Source organism: Onychomys torridus, chromosome X (genome assembly GCF_903995425.1).
Source record: "Onychomys torridus chromosome X, mOncTor1.1, whole genome shotgun sequence".
NCBI classification, from domain to species: Eukaryota; Metazoa; Chordata; class Mammalia; order Rodentia; family Cricetidae; genus Onychomys; species Onychomys torridus.
In genome coordinates, this window is record NC_050466.1 from 127,291,194 (window position 1) to 127,305,848 (window position 14,655).

The 14,655-nt window shown below is 42.6% G+C and overlaps 1 protein-coding gene across 4 annotated transcripts in view; it reads right to left on the reverse strand.

The window, feature by feature from the left end:
- Nucleotides 1-4,709, reverse strand: part of Amot (angiomotin) — a 59,344-nt gene extending 54,635 nt beyond the window's left edge. For all 4 annotated transcript variants that reach the window (XM_036174541.1, XM_036174539.1, XM_036174540.1 and 1 more), the window contains exon 1: nucleotides 4,281-4,709. The gene's annotated coding sequence lies outside the window, so the exon portion shown is untranslated. The remainder of the gene's footprint in view (nucleotides 1-4,280) is intronic.
- Between the last annotated feature and the right edge of the window lie 9,946 nt (nucleotides 4,710-14,655).

The window sequence follows — 14,655 nt, forward strand, 5'->3', positions numbered from 1 at the left end:
ATATCATGATGCAGCAATTTAAAACTAATTTCCACTGCTTTAGACAAGTAGGCATTGGGTTCTGGTTTGGTTTTTCTTTAAGTGGAAGAGTGTAAGCGGAGGGCTTGCTTCATATACAAATGAACTATTTCTAAGTCCCAGAAAGTGTTTGGAGCTCACTTAAACCTATTTGTCCATCCTGGAATTCTGGGAACAAAATCACAATGTATGAGATTCTTCACCTGTGCTTCCTTTGCTTCTTTTGTTTGTTTGTTTGCTTTTGTTGTTGTTGTTTTTCGAGATAGGGTTTCTCCATGTAGTTTTGGTGCCTGTCCTGGATCTCGCTCTGCAGACCAGGCTGGCCTCGAACTCAGAGATGTGCCTGGCTCTGCCTCCCGAGTGCTGGGATTAAAGGCATGCACCAACACCGCCCAGCCTTAGAAAATGTTTATGGCTCCTTTTGCTTCTTACTCCATTACTCTGTACCAGTTTACAAAGCTTTCTCTGTGACACCCTATTACCTAAAGGCAACATTACATACTCCTATGATCCAAACTATGGAAAATTAACATTAGCAGGGGAACCTGGGAAAATCTTAATGGGATTCTTGAAGTTTTGTTCAGAGTCTTGGGTTTATTATTTGATACCGCTAAAATATAAAGCCTGTTTCTATAGATTATTACAGACTCATTCCCACCCCACCCCTCAACCACCCACACAGGATGAGTACAGGATTGTAGTGAAGACTCAAAAGACAATCATACATAAACTTTTGAGAAATGACAGTCAAAAATCACCCTGTCCAATCCCCACAATATACAGTGGAGGAGACCCTGCTGAAGCCCAGGTTCCTCTCCCCAATCGACTCACCTGGAAAGCCTATCATAGACTCATATTTAAAATGGGACTAGTGGCTGTTATTTGCAAAAACAACAAACAAACAAACAAAAAACAACGTTTTAGGTCCTTGGGCTAGTCAAATATAACTGGAAATAAAATGTTTTACCAAAATGAGGTGGAGAGTCTCATCCATAGACATTCAAAATCTGAAAAGTTAGATTTGTTCCAGAAAGTAACGCTAACTGCTTCCTACAAGCATGTGTGGGCTGAGTCTAATGCGGCCAGCATTATTACAAGCCAGAATGATATAGACAATTAACTCCATACTGTATAACAAAAGGCTTCAAAAGCCCAAGAATAACCTCATTTAGTTCAGGCAATAATCAACACAGCAAATGCTAATGTAGTCCTTTATGCAATAAATATGGTTCTGAGACAGCCCAGTTATATTGAGGTGTTTTTTTTTTCTTTTAACCTAGCAAGTCATAGTTTAAAGACACTTACTAGGAAAGCTAGTTTTATTCAAGGGAGCCTGTGTAGATGCTTTTATAAAGCAAATGACCTTCTACTTTCTTTCTTTCTTTTTCTCTTTCTTTCTTTTTTTTGTTCAGATTGTGTGTGGTGTATGTGGAAGGGGCAACTTCCTTAGAAAGGGTCAGAAACCCACCATGGAGGAGAGTAATGCGGTATCCCAGCCTGTTTAATACCCCCTTAGTTCCTGCAACTAAATTCTAACCTTTGACTTGGGGGTGGGAACCTAGATTTTTGGACCAAAGTCCACAAAAGGCAACAAGGAATGAAAAGTAATGCTAAAGACAACACATCATAGTAAAACACCAACAAAAATTCCTGGGGACAGGAAATCAATAGATCACAATTCTAAACAAATTGGTTCAGTCCCCAGTTAATTAACTTGTCACGCAGATCTCTAAACCCACTGAATCCATGGGAGAAGGAGGTGATGTAATAGGAGATTTGGAAACATTTACCACCCTAAAAGGCTAGGCCCGACCACACACACCTCTTTCCACCCCTTTCAGTGGGTTTAAGCTGGGCTTAATGGGTGCAAAGGACAATTTCTACCAGACAGTCCTGAAGAATAGACTGTTCTCATGCATTCCAAATGCTCAGTCTCCATGGAGGAGGCTACCTGGCCACAAGCATTTCCCAAGAGGGACTATATCCTCTACTCCTCCTCACTGGTAACACTTCCTCCATCCCAAACAAAATGAAACTGCAAACCATCCTGAAAACTTGGTGGTGGGGTGTGATTTTCTGGGATAAAGGAAAAGAAATGTTAAGAGGGGAGCAGGAGGGTGTGAGAAACTCCTCTTGTCTCCAAATGGAAAATAAGCCTAAAAAACTGGATCAAAAGAAGAAGGGAGTGGGGGGGGGAGGGCTGCTTAATTACAAAGACACCCTTTTAAAGAAGGCACAGGCCCTGGGAGAGAGCTCTTCGGAGAGGCCCAGAAGCAGATGTACCCACTTAGAATGCTGGCACTCAATGGGACCTCAAAGTCAAAGTATCCATCCCTCTCTCTTCCTATTAGCATTCTAGAGTCTACTTCAATCTATACAAATATAGAATAAAGGAAAGTAGGCCTCAGAAAATGCCTTAAGTTATCCATTAGTCTAATAAGCCTCAGTTCATGAATGAAAAATTACACTTTAAGGTCCAAATCTCAATGTCAAATATGAATTGCTAAAAATCTTTTAAAACTATTTTTCATCCAGTAAAGGGATTTACGGATGTCCATGTAAAACTTACTGTACAGACGGATGGAGTTACACGTTTACTTTGCACCTAGGCTGTGAATTAGAAAGAAGAAAAAAAAAACTTTCAATTTTACAGAGACACAAACTTTTCCAAAGAAAGAAGTAACTAACTTAACATGAAGTATGATGTAGCGCCAGAAAGTGTCTGTAAACGACACCAGGCAAACCCATACAGAATAGTTGGAACCTGAGTTATCATCTGTAAATAGATTCAACTACTCTACAACCACCTGGCTATTAAAATGTCCCAGGGCAGTTTTAAATCTTCGTTTGGTCGGGCCAGCCTTTCCCTCCCAGCTGATCTGAAACATGATAGCCTTTAAAATTGTCACCATGTAACATTGTAACATCCCTTCTCTACCTTCCTAACTTCTCACCGGACCCTCACCCCAGTTAAAAATCAACCAAAGAAAATTAGTTTAAAATATATGTAAATGATTTGTTCTCTAAAGAATAAGCAATAGATTGGGGACATCAGTAACAAGTCTTCCAACACAACCAGTCCCTCATAAGCTTGTGGGACTTGCCCAACCTAAGAGAGGTAGGAAATAGATGACAATTTACCCCATGTCCAAAATGGCATTTCTGACTATTCTTAGCTACTGAATGAGGGTACTGAAAGGTCTGAGGAGGCTCCACAAAAGCTGGCCTGAGAAAGAATGTTTCACGTGGCCAAACCCAAGAAGACTTACATATCCTTAGCCCTTCATCACTAGAGATTATGGTGATTATCTTTTTCTCTAAATGGGAAGGAAAGGATATAGTCATCCAAGTTTTAAATTGTCTCTTGACATCGACTCTTCATGGAGGCAAGGGACAATAACAGAAAAGGCTTTCTCAAATCTTCCCGTTCACCTTTCATTAATTTGTATTCAGTCCCTTGCTGAAAATTATGAGCTTACTATTATTTATTAGTAGCAATCATTAGGGACTGATCAGTCTATAAAATCTGTCATTTTCCCTATTCCTGTCCCTTCTCTTCATTTTCACCTATCTATGAAGATAGTCTTGCTGTTGGTGAACTAAAGCACCACCGTCAAGGCTCGGACCTTAAAACAAACACCTGCATGATCTTGCAAAACTATTAAACTCTTCAGATCTTATGAAGCAAGTAACGGCAGAATCCGCCTCCCGAACCTTACCACCACCACTACAACCACAGAAACACACATGCGTGCATAAAGCGTGTAGCTGTGTGGTACATTACTTCCACATTTTAAAACTTGAAGAATTCATGGCCCCGGGGTCAGGGAGGGTGTGCTCCCACCCCAAGCCTAAGCACTTCGAAGAAAGCTATCTAGCTATCTGAGATAAGGGGCAAACCTGCAAGCAGGACTAAAGGCAGACCTCGGAGTCCCTAACTTAGTTAAGGTCTTTAGTTCCTTCAGTGACCAATTCAGTAGGGACCTACAAGAACCCAGGGAGGCAATAAAGGAGCGTCAGCCGTGGTACCTTCCAGCATCTCCTCCTAGAAGTAGAAGAGGAGTCCATACTTTTAAACTGTTTTAAACTTCTTGCACATCTCAGAAAACTCAAGGCCAACAGCAAAGAAAGTAGAACATACAGGCAGTCCCCACAGGCACATATAACAACCTACTCACAAATAAGGGCATGATCAAGTTCATAACACCACAGACTACTGCCCCAGTTCCCCGCAAAAAGTAACGACATGATGATTCTCCTACCCCTGAAGGCAATGAAGACAAGGTGACGACTCTCTCTGCTGGCTCAAGCGGGTTTCGGTCCCGGGCCAGAGGCCGGGGATGGGTAGGGAGGAAGCCCCAGGTCCCGGCTACTCCGCACCTCGCTGCTCCTTCGGGTCTCTCCTTGGTCGCAGTGGACAGGCAGGCAGGATACCGGGCCGGAGGGTGGAGCAGCGGATAGTGGTAGGCGAGAAAGGCTGGAGGTGGTGGTAAGGGGGGGGGAAGGCAGCGAGAACTAAGAGAAGAGACGAAAGAGAACGGAGACGGAGGAGTAATTCAGGGGTCTACCAGCAAACGCAGCCAGAACGCTCGCTCCTCGGAAGGAAGGGGCGTGACTGCGATGAAGGCAGCTCCTGAGCAAAGGATGGGAGGTAGAAGAGGGGAGGAACGGGTGCCTTTTCTTCTGGCGGTCAGCAGCTAGGACCGCCCAGAAGGAGGGAGGTGGAAGATGGAATGGGCAGGGCCGAGGGCGGGGCCATCAGGGCGGGAGGCGGGAGGGAGGCCCGCTTAAGCCCGGCGGGCAAAGGGGAGGAGGAGGCTCCCCAGGAGGAGAGGCGGCCTTTGGGCGGGGAACTTTCAAACAATTGATCAGCTACGTTTCGGGAGTCCAGGAGAGAGCCGGGATAACTCGCTGGCTCTCTTCCGCCCACGCGCTGGACTCAGCTTGGTGGCGGTAGTGTTGATAGTGTTTGCAGGAATTAAAGCGGGAGAAAGGCACAGGGTTTGTCTTTTTGCTTGTTTTTATTTTTTCAAAGACTTTAATAATCTACCGCGACAGCGCAGCAGAGTAGCGTGGGAGAGTCAGTGAAGCTCCCCACCCCATCGCGGGAGGAAGAAAAAATCGTAGAGATGCAGAAAAAGCAGCACGGAGCCAAAGCCGGCTACACAAAATTGAAGGAGCAGCTCTCCTTCGCACCCCCCCGCTCCCGCCCCCGCCCCACACCTCCCTGTTTCCTTTAACCAAAAGGCAGGCCACTCAAGTCAAAGTTCGCAAGATCTCCCTCGTTACTTCCGTCACCCCTCCCCCCAGCCTCAACCTTCCTACACCTTCCCCTGCCTCCTGTCCCAAATCTCGACCAGGGTCCTTGCCCCCTCCTAGAGGCCCGCCACTAGGACATTAGGTGGTGGGCGGGGCTTGGAGGAAGCTCCGCCTCTTGGGCAGGCGAGGAGAGTTGCCTCGGCAGAGCGGCCCTGAGTAGGTTCCACCCACCATTCTTTTGCATCTATTCATTGGCCAGTCACGCCTGCTATTGGTCTACGATTGGTCCTTTTAGTTGCCAATCCCATACTTTGATCCCACCCGCCCTCAAAATTAATAAAACTAAACAAGAGACTATTGTCTACCTCTCTGTGCTGCCCTAGCCTCTGAGAATAGATAGATGAGACAGTTGACTTCTCAGTCTTGTGAAAGGGTGCGACAGTGTGTTCGCCAACTGTGATATAACTTTTTTATTTAAATCACTGTCCAACTCTCCGGGAATAGGTAACTTTTCCCTCTTCATTAAACCAGGAAAGGGAAAGTACATAAGTGTCGATGTGGTACACACATTTTCTGGCTGCGGAAAATTCTTATTGCTCAGAGAGTTGAGTACAACAACATCGTGGAACACGGGATGAGGGCTAGGGATCTACAATTTAACATCTGGGTAGAAGAAAACACAAAGAAGCAGCAAAGGGGAAATCTAAATAACAAGGAAGTTGAACCAAAGGAAGAATTCACTCTGGGCTCTGGCACATATTACTTAGCTGTGTGATTTTTAAAGGACTTTAATTTTCTTATCTGTAAGAAAATTCTGTAAGGCATGTACTAGGTTCGTAGTGGTACAGATGTGAAAATAAAGTGCAACGTATGTAAAACATCTGGAAATCACTCCACACTTAAGCGATTCACATGGTGGAGACTCCAGATCATGTGTTTAAGCATTTATATCCAGGCTTGGAAGCTCTGTGGTTTTATTTTGAAAAGCCAACTCTTTTCCTATAGTTTTGAGGGTGGATATGAAGTTGGCTCCCTGCAGTTAGAATAATAAATTACCCCCCTTCTAACCGGGGTGGGTGAGATTTCTTTTGCAAACAGTTTTGCCATTTCACCACGACCTAAAGCTATTGTGGTGCTGATGCTGAAAGAGGAAATCATGCTGTATATCACTAATGTGAACTTGATAAAACAGATATGAAGAAAGATTTTCCATGGAAACCACCATTCTCTATACATCTGTACCTCTTAGAAAACATTTGAGTTGGAAACAAATAAAAGTATAAAGGCTCCCATCCATTCGGAGCTGTTATAATGAAAGTGGGGCATCCAATTCCAGCCTACCCAATGGGAGCCTTGGGAGGGGCCATGGATCAAGGCAACTCAAAGAAGGTATGCTCAAAAGAAACACTATTTCATGATAATTAGTGTCCTAATATCCCTCTGGGTATATGAAAGATAGCAGGCGGGTGGCTTGTTGCAGAGTGTACAGCCTGTTCTGCTAGGAGCTGCTGATTCAGAGGCTGGCATTGTAGCGAAATGGATTCTGTGTAGGATTCACTCTATGTGTGAAGAGAGGTTACTTGGGTGATTTTTATCATGGGGAAAGTAATGGTTTTTTTTTTTTTTTTTTGCGAGTTTAAAATATAGAAATGTCTAGTTTACGAAGCAGGGTTGTTCTGTATTTAGAAGCATGGACACAGGAATTAAAGTGATGTGACTATCCTGAGGGATTGCTACTGATCATAACTATGAAAGGAAACTTGTTAACTCCACAATGCAGTGAAATGGAAAAAGTAAAATAATGCACATAGAAAGGTGAAAGTAAAATGAGAAGGGATGTGACCAGTGGTGAGTTTGGGGTTTTTGTTTGTTTGTTTTGTTTTGTTTTGTTTTGTTTTGTTTTCTCACTTGCAGGTAGGGTCAGCACTCACAGCATACCTTGGATTTGTTTATTCAATGATGTGGCCTTCCAGATCAGGAACACTACCTTCACCTCCACTTTGTTCTTAACTCAACCAAAACCTTTTCACTCAGGTTTTTACTAAGAGGGCACTTTCCAATCTTGTGTCACCACAGAAAAATAAATTGCAGTAGCAAAAGCCTGTGGATTCAGTGTGATATACTAGTTCCTAATCTTGAAGTTGCCTTCTAAAACATATCCAAAATGCCTTCCCCACAGCTATCGGAGCCTCTAAGTGTAAACTTTGGATACTGACTCACCAACAAATTCAAATTTTCCTGGTAAATCAGGAGATGTGTGAGTCATTTATGACTTAGCCTGGGGCAAACAATAGATTTTTAGGTAAGTCTGTCGTCCCCCCCCCCCCCCCCCCCCCCCCGCTGGAGTCTTCCAAGTGTCTTAAGGTCTTAGAGATTCTCCTCTCCCACCATGCAAGACTTCCTCTGTGTTTTTACACTGCAAACCATTCAGTTTGTTTAAAATGAGTTTGAATTTATAAAGCTCTGCATTACCTGCTCTACTTAAAAGGGAAGGAGAGGGCAACATCAACAAACATAGACTGAAGTGCTATTAGGGACAGGACTAAAAAAAACAAAAAGGTACGAGACTTGGCTCCTGCCTTCCAGCAGATATACATAAAAAGACAACTAACAAGTATATGCTAAGTGCTAAATGAGCGGTATTGAAGGTAAAAGCCAGGGAAGTTAAGAGCAGGGAGTGAAAACCAAGTTTCCGAGAGTGAGTTTATACAGCAAACTATGCCACACACATTTAACTAATCCCTACAGCATCCCTGTGTCTTCAAAACTTGCCTATAAAACATGGAAAGCCCTCTGGGGGATACCAGGAGAATTAGCCACTAGCTGTAAAACACCTGTGTAAAGACACTGGCTTACTGAAGTACTATACATTAAAAAGTGTCTTACTATATGGGGAAAAAAAAGGACATCTTCATCTGAGAACTAAAGATTCTTCATTCCATGCTATGTACCCAGTTTGACCTTTGTCATGAAATGAAATTCCTCCTTTAGTGTAGAAAAAGAAAACAGTTCATCAAAAATAAATATCATCCTTGGAAATACTATGTGAAATGAAGTTATCCAGCCACAAAAGGGTAAATGTGTGGTTGTACTTATATGAAGGACCCACAAGGTGAAAATTCATAGAGAAAGCAAATAGAGGAGTAATAAAAGTGCGGTTGAGAAGATGGTGCTTTGTAGGAAGAGTTTTCATTTAGAAGCTTGAAGAAGTTTGGAAAAGATAGTGTTGATGCATGCACAATGTTTTACTTTTACATGTCCTTAAAATCAATACAAGATGTACACTCCCATGAATAGATGATGGGAGTCATGTAAAGGGGGTCGCTATAACACTACTATAGGTCACACAGACCCATCTTTGGACTTCTGTCTTTTCAAGAGAAATTAAAAGTCATATGTACCTCATGGAAATGTTTATTTTTAAAGTTTTGTCAACTAAGGATTGTCTTAATAAAAAGTCTGTCTTTCACATCTAAAGTTTTGTCTTGACATACAGGGCAAGCAGAAAGAGTGAGGTGTATAACCTGCCATATTCTTGAAAGAAAGATCATACAAGCATAGCTCTTTGCATTGAGTGACATTCTCCTCTACCCACCAAGTAACCGGGAGTGTGAAATGAGCACATCTTCTTCTAATTGCCTCGTGAAAAACTACATCATTGCAATGCATTTAGGAACAAAAGCAGAAACAAGCACATACACTACAGGCAAGTAAATCCTACGGATTGTATTTATGTCGTTACACACAGTTCTGCCCCTTTCCTCCTCAACTCCTGGAAGACAGCCTAAGACAAATTAGAAAAAATGCTGAAAATCTGCCTTCTCCAGGGCAGCCCCGTAAACCTTGGGTTGTGACCATGCAGATGCCAGCTGAGCAGAAAAGAGCAGCCTTGTCTGAACAGGACAGGAACCAAAGGCACGCGCGCGCACACACACACACACACACACACACACACACACACACACACACACACACACCAGACTCAGGAAGTTTGAAGCCTGATCCATGTGTGGAAAATAGCAATGTGGGAATTCAGGAAACAACACCAGAACTCTGCTCCAGGGCCAAGACCTGCTTAGCATTGGAGAGCCAAGTTACTCCTGGGGTACTTGTGAGCCTCAGGATTTTGGAAGTAAATCAAATGTAGGGAAATATAACTGCCTGCAAGTCTATTCCCCAAATACCTCCTAGGGTCCTGTTTGACTAACCTGGGTTCACCTCTTTATGATTTATGCAGGGCTTCACTTCAGTTTAACTAAATACCATATCTCCTTCAGCAGTTTGAATTTCTGCAAAAGTACAGGCTGCCCCGTACCTGGAAGAAGGGTTTGTTTGTAAATTCCTAAATTATATGGACCAAGAGGGATGTGTGGAGTATGAAGAGCACACATTAAAGCCTGTACTGTAAAAGGTGGTGGGCTGTGTGTGGTGGGGTATTATTTGAGTTAGTGATTAAAAAAATATCTCTAAACCCAAGTCAGAAGGAAGTCAAACAGCTGAGCCAGTAAGCTTGTTAAATGTACCGAGTTAGCAGGAAGTTCACCTTCTGACATTACCCTTTGCAAATAAACTCTTGATTGATTCTGCATTCTGTTTCTGTAGTTAACAGAGTGTGTGAGACTTGTTATCCCAGTTGGAGGGGAAGAAGGCTGTGGCTGGAGTAGAGATTTATCTTCCCTGGCTTGCTGCTTTACTTTTGAAACTCCAGGGAAGGCAGGTCAGTGGGACTCCAGTGTGATTTAAGACAGGTCCATCTTGCAGGCCCCACTCAGCCTTCCTTTCAGGTCTACCACTGTCCTGTGAAATTCACACAGGAAGCCCATTGTTAAAATGTAAATGCCTAACCTAGGAAGGGTTAAAGAGTAAGCCATAATTGTGAGCTCCAGTGGAAAGGGCCTAGAGACTTTCTCTAGTCACCCAAACCTGGATTCCAACACAGAGCCACAGTTTAATGAGGAGGTAAATTACTTAATCATCATGGACTTCAACTTCCTTACCTATAAAATCAAGGCACATTCTCTGCCATAAGGGTTTGTTGGGAGGATTTAGTGAATTGAGGTCCTGTCATGAAGCCTGGCAGAGAGCAAAGTCACTTAACTCTCCTACATTCATTTGCCGTGGGCATTCCAGGAGGCATGGTGGATTTGGTCAGGAGCATGTAGGGAATAAGAGCTTCTAGCTATAAACCTCGCCTCATTCACTCTTCTCTTGTAGCCCTGATCATCAGAGTAAGTGGATGTTTCAACATCCCAAAGATGACATTTCCTTTGTTTTTGTTAGGTACTTCACTATCTATGTGACTATGGGAAAGTTTGGGGTCCTCATTTCTTCAATTCTGAAATATGACTACCAGGTTGGGGAGATGGCTCCATCGTTAGAACACCTACATGTTAAACAAGTATTAGCAACTGACTCCTCTTCTTAAACCTATGTAAAACTAGGTATGTCGAATGCATCTGTAATCCCAGCACTCTTAAAGTGAGATGAAAGAAAACACATTCCGTTCTCACACACACACACACACACACACACACACACACACACACACACACACTTGATAAAAATAAAATAAAATGAGCTAGAGTGATGCCACACACCTTTAATCCTAGAATTCAGGAAGCAGAGGATGTGGATTGATATTAAAGTCCAACTTGGTCTAAGAATACAATTCCAGGCCATCCAAGACGATATATAGTCAGAACCTATCTCAAACAAAACCAAATACAATAAAATAAAATAAAATATGGATGCCAGTACTGATTTGAGAGGACAGTGGCAAGGATAAAATGACATGCATATGCAAATATTAGTTCATAGTGCTGTTTGTAATAATAATGTGAACAACCACCTTTCTTCATGAGACAGGTTCTGGCTGTGTGCTGGCCTCAAACTCATGTTCTGCCTTCTCCTCTGAGTGCTGTGAATTAAGGTATGAGCCACCAAGCCTGTTTTAGAGTTTTCTGTCTCTACTGAGTAGTTTTAAATCTAAAGCAGGGAATGGCTTTACTCAAAGTGTTGAAACTTGTTAAGCAGATACCAACTCTAAGTTACTAGATTCCTGATTTGGCTAAAAAATTTAGGGTGATGCTGGAATACCTGTACAAATTTCATTTCTAAGTGTTAGGCCTCATCTCCACAAGCTTCACAGTGTGTTGCTAGGACCTGAGTGCAAAGATAGAGTCTTGGGAGTAATAGGTGTTTCTGGCATATTAGAGCACTCGTACTGTGAATACACTGGGAATAGGTGGTTCAGGGGGCAACTTAATAAAATGGAAGAAACAAAAAGATTTTCAACCATCAAAACTAGATAAAGATCCACATATCCAACTGGATGTGTGAAATTAGATCACTGTAATCTTTTAAGTTTCAATTTACTAGCTTACTGGTTGGACAAATGTTTACTGAGCATGCACTGTGCACTACACATGGTTACGAGCCTTTGGGACATGTGGTGGGCACAACAACGAAAATCCCTGTCTTTATGGAGCTTGCATCTTGAAGGCTTGTTGGAATGGAAGGTAGGTATGTGAGAACTTGTAAGTAAGTATTCATGATTTTTTATAATACAGTGAGTACTAGAATAGCCATACTCATATTAACAGTATTAGTATATATCTTTATATTTAATTTTATTTATTTATTTTACTTGGCTATAAGTCGGCAAATATGCATGCCTGGTGCTTATATAGGCCAGAAGAGGGTACTTAATTATTTGAAACTGTAGTTACAGATGGTTACGAACTATGTGAGTGCTGGGACCCAGTTCCTCTACAGCAGCAGCCAGTGTTCTTAACCACAGAGCCATCTCTCTAGCCCCGGTTTTATTATAGTTTAATGGAGTAATAATTACCTGGCTAAAACTCAAGCAAATCCAGGAGTAAATGGCTAAAACAAAGCACCTGAGATTCTTGTAATATGTTCCATTCCATCCTGACTGTCTGTATATTTGTTTTTTCCTACTGTGGTTTCCTCCTTAGCAACTACTTGCGTGATAAAAATTTAGCCCAGGGTGGTCCTGAGCAATAGGTTTCACCTCTGTTCGGATGAACTTTCCTCACACTGTTTCTAGGATCAGAGAGCATGAATGTGGACTCTTGACATTCCAAACAACTCCTCTTGTCACGTTGTTAGCCAGGTGACAGTAACCCACCAAACATTCTCACCAGCATCATGTCCCATTCCCCCTACGTTTCAAGATTCTATATGTTATTTTAATTGTGTATTTATATGATATATGAATGTATGTGTCATTTGTGGAAGCCAGAGGACAACGTGGTGGAGTGGGTTTTTTCTTTCCACCTTTATGTGATGTCAGGTGATAAAACTCAGGTTGCCAGGCTTCTGTTACAGCAAGTTTACCGGATCCACCATCTCACCAGGTCCAACCCTCTCCCTAATCACTAGTCTCTTTTCTAGCAGAGGTTGAGAGAGAGAAATGTAGTTCCTAAGTCCTCGTGGTTCGTTATTTCTAGTTTGATTGTTCTAAATGGCGAGTTTTATCTCCCTACAGAACAATAGAACCGTGAATGATGTTTCACGTGTGGCCTGTGAGATCATGTTTCCAGCATTTCTTTGGGCTTTAGGTGAAGATATCCAGAGAGCTAGAGCTGAGTGAGCAGCCTACCTTGCTTCCCTTTTCCATTGTCCTTTGAGTTCCTATCTCTGTCAGATTCCTTATCACAATCTTTTTTTTTTTTTTTTGCGTAGCTAGCTCCACTGCAGGTTCCCCTGGGGTGCTGACAATGTGCTTAGCTGCTGTGTCTGCTATACATGGAACATGTAATAGGTAGCGTATACTAAATAGTAAGTAAAGGTTTGGGGAGATATGGGAATTGTGCTTCATAACACTATTTTTCCTGTGTTTTGTTGTAGCGGAGTAATTCATAACCCTATTTTGCATTTAAATCAGGTTTGAGACAAGGACTCTTCCAATTCCTCTAGAGTGCTCTCTGCCCTAGATAATGCCTCAAAGCTGTTATGACTCCATCTTTGCAGGGAAACACGGACTTTGGATTCAGAGCCATTTCAGTGTAAGAGTACTTTCCACGTACAGTTCTCTGAAATGCTTGTTTTTCCTAACTTTACCACCCGACTGGTCTAGTTGGTCAATTGTATTTCACCCACTCAACTCCCAGCTGGGTCACTTCTTCCAAGCACCTTCTTCTTCCTATTGATTGATTGATTGATTGAGGTTTTTAAGACAGGATTTCCCTGTGTAGCCCTAGCTGTCCTGGAACCTGCTCTGTAGACCAGCCTGGCCTCGAACTCAGAGATCTGCCTGCCTCTGCCTCCCCAGTACTGGGATAAAAGGCATGCGCCACCACTGCAGGACTTCCAAGCTTGTACTTCTTTGCCAGTCATTTGCTTTCCTTGTGGAAAAGCGGTTTTAGTTACGTGACTTGCAACCTGGGGAGATGTTGTTTATCACGTACAAAGATACATTTAGAGAGAAACTGGTTTGGGTGTTATATTATACAGCAGGGTAATTGTAGTTAACAGTAATGTATTATATATTTCAAAATTTCTAGAGTTTTTTAATGTGCTTACCACAAAGAAATGGTAAGTGTATGTATGAGGTGATGGCCGTGTTTAACAGCCAGATTTGATTATTAAACAATGTGAACACATGTGGAATAAAATCACATTATATCCCATAAATACGTACAATTAGGATGTCAATTAAAAACAAAAGTAAAGATGGGGTGGTTGTGCACACCTATGATCCTGGAACAAAGAAGGTACAGAAGGAGAATCTGGAGTTGAGGGCTATCCTGGCCTGCATTAGCAAGACCTTACCTCAAAAACCAAAACAAAGCAAACTGAACTGAGAGAGAAGAAAATGGGGTGGGGGGGGGGGACACAGAGACAGAGACAGAGACAGAGACAGAGACAGAGACAGAGGAGGGCAGAGAAAAGGAGAACTGACTTTGGTGATGTTACTTATGTAGGCTGTGCAGACTTAAGCAAGTAGCTTAACTCTTCTGAGCCCTTTTTTTTTCTGGGAAAAAAACCTGAGAAAATCATTGTCATCTCTTGGTATCGTACTTTCTTGTTGTGAGCTTCAGATCAAACAACAGTTAAGAAAAACACCTTGGAAAATGAACTCAATGGTTATTTTCAGGACACCTGTGGTTAGTGTGGTTACCACCCACGCTGCCCCTTGCTCCCCTCCCAGTTCGGCTCCAAGAATTGATCCTGGGTGGGGGAAAGCATTGTTCTTCGTATCTTGACAAGTTGATCTTGGCTTAAGACTTGTTGCCCTCAGGTCTTTTCAGTCAGCATCTGGGGGAGCCCCTCCTTTGCATTCTCAAACGCTTATTATCAAGTGCCTTTCCACGCTATGTCCCTGCTACCTTCCTAGCTCGCTTTGTCGTCCTA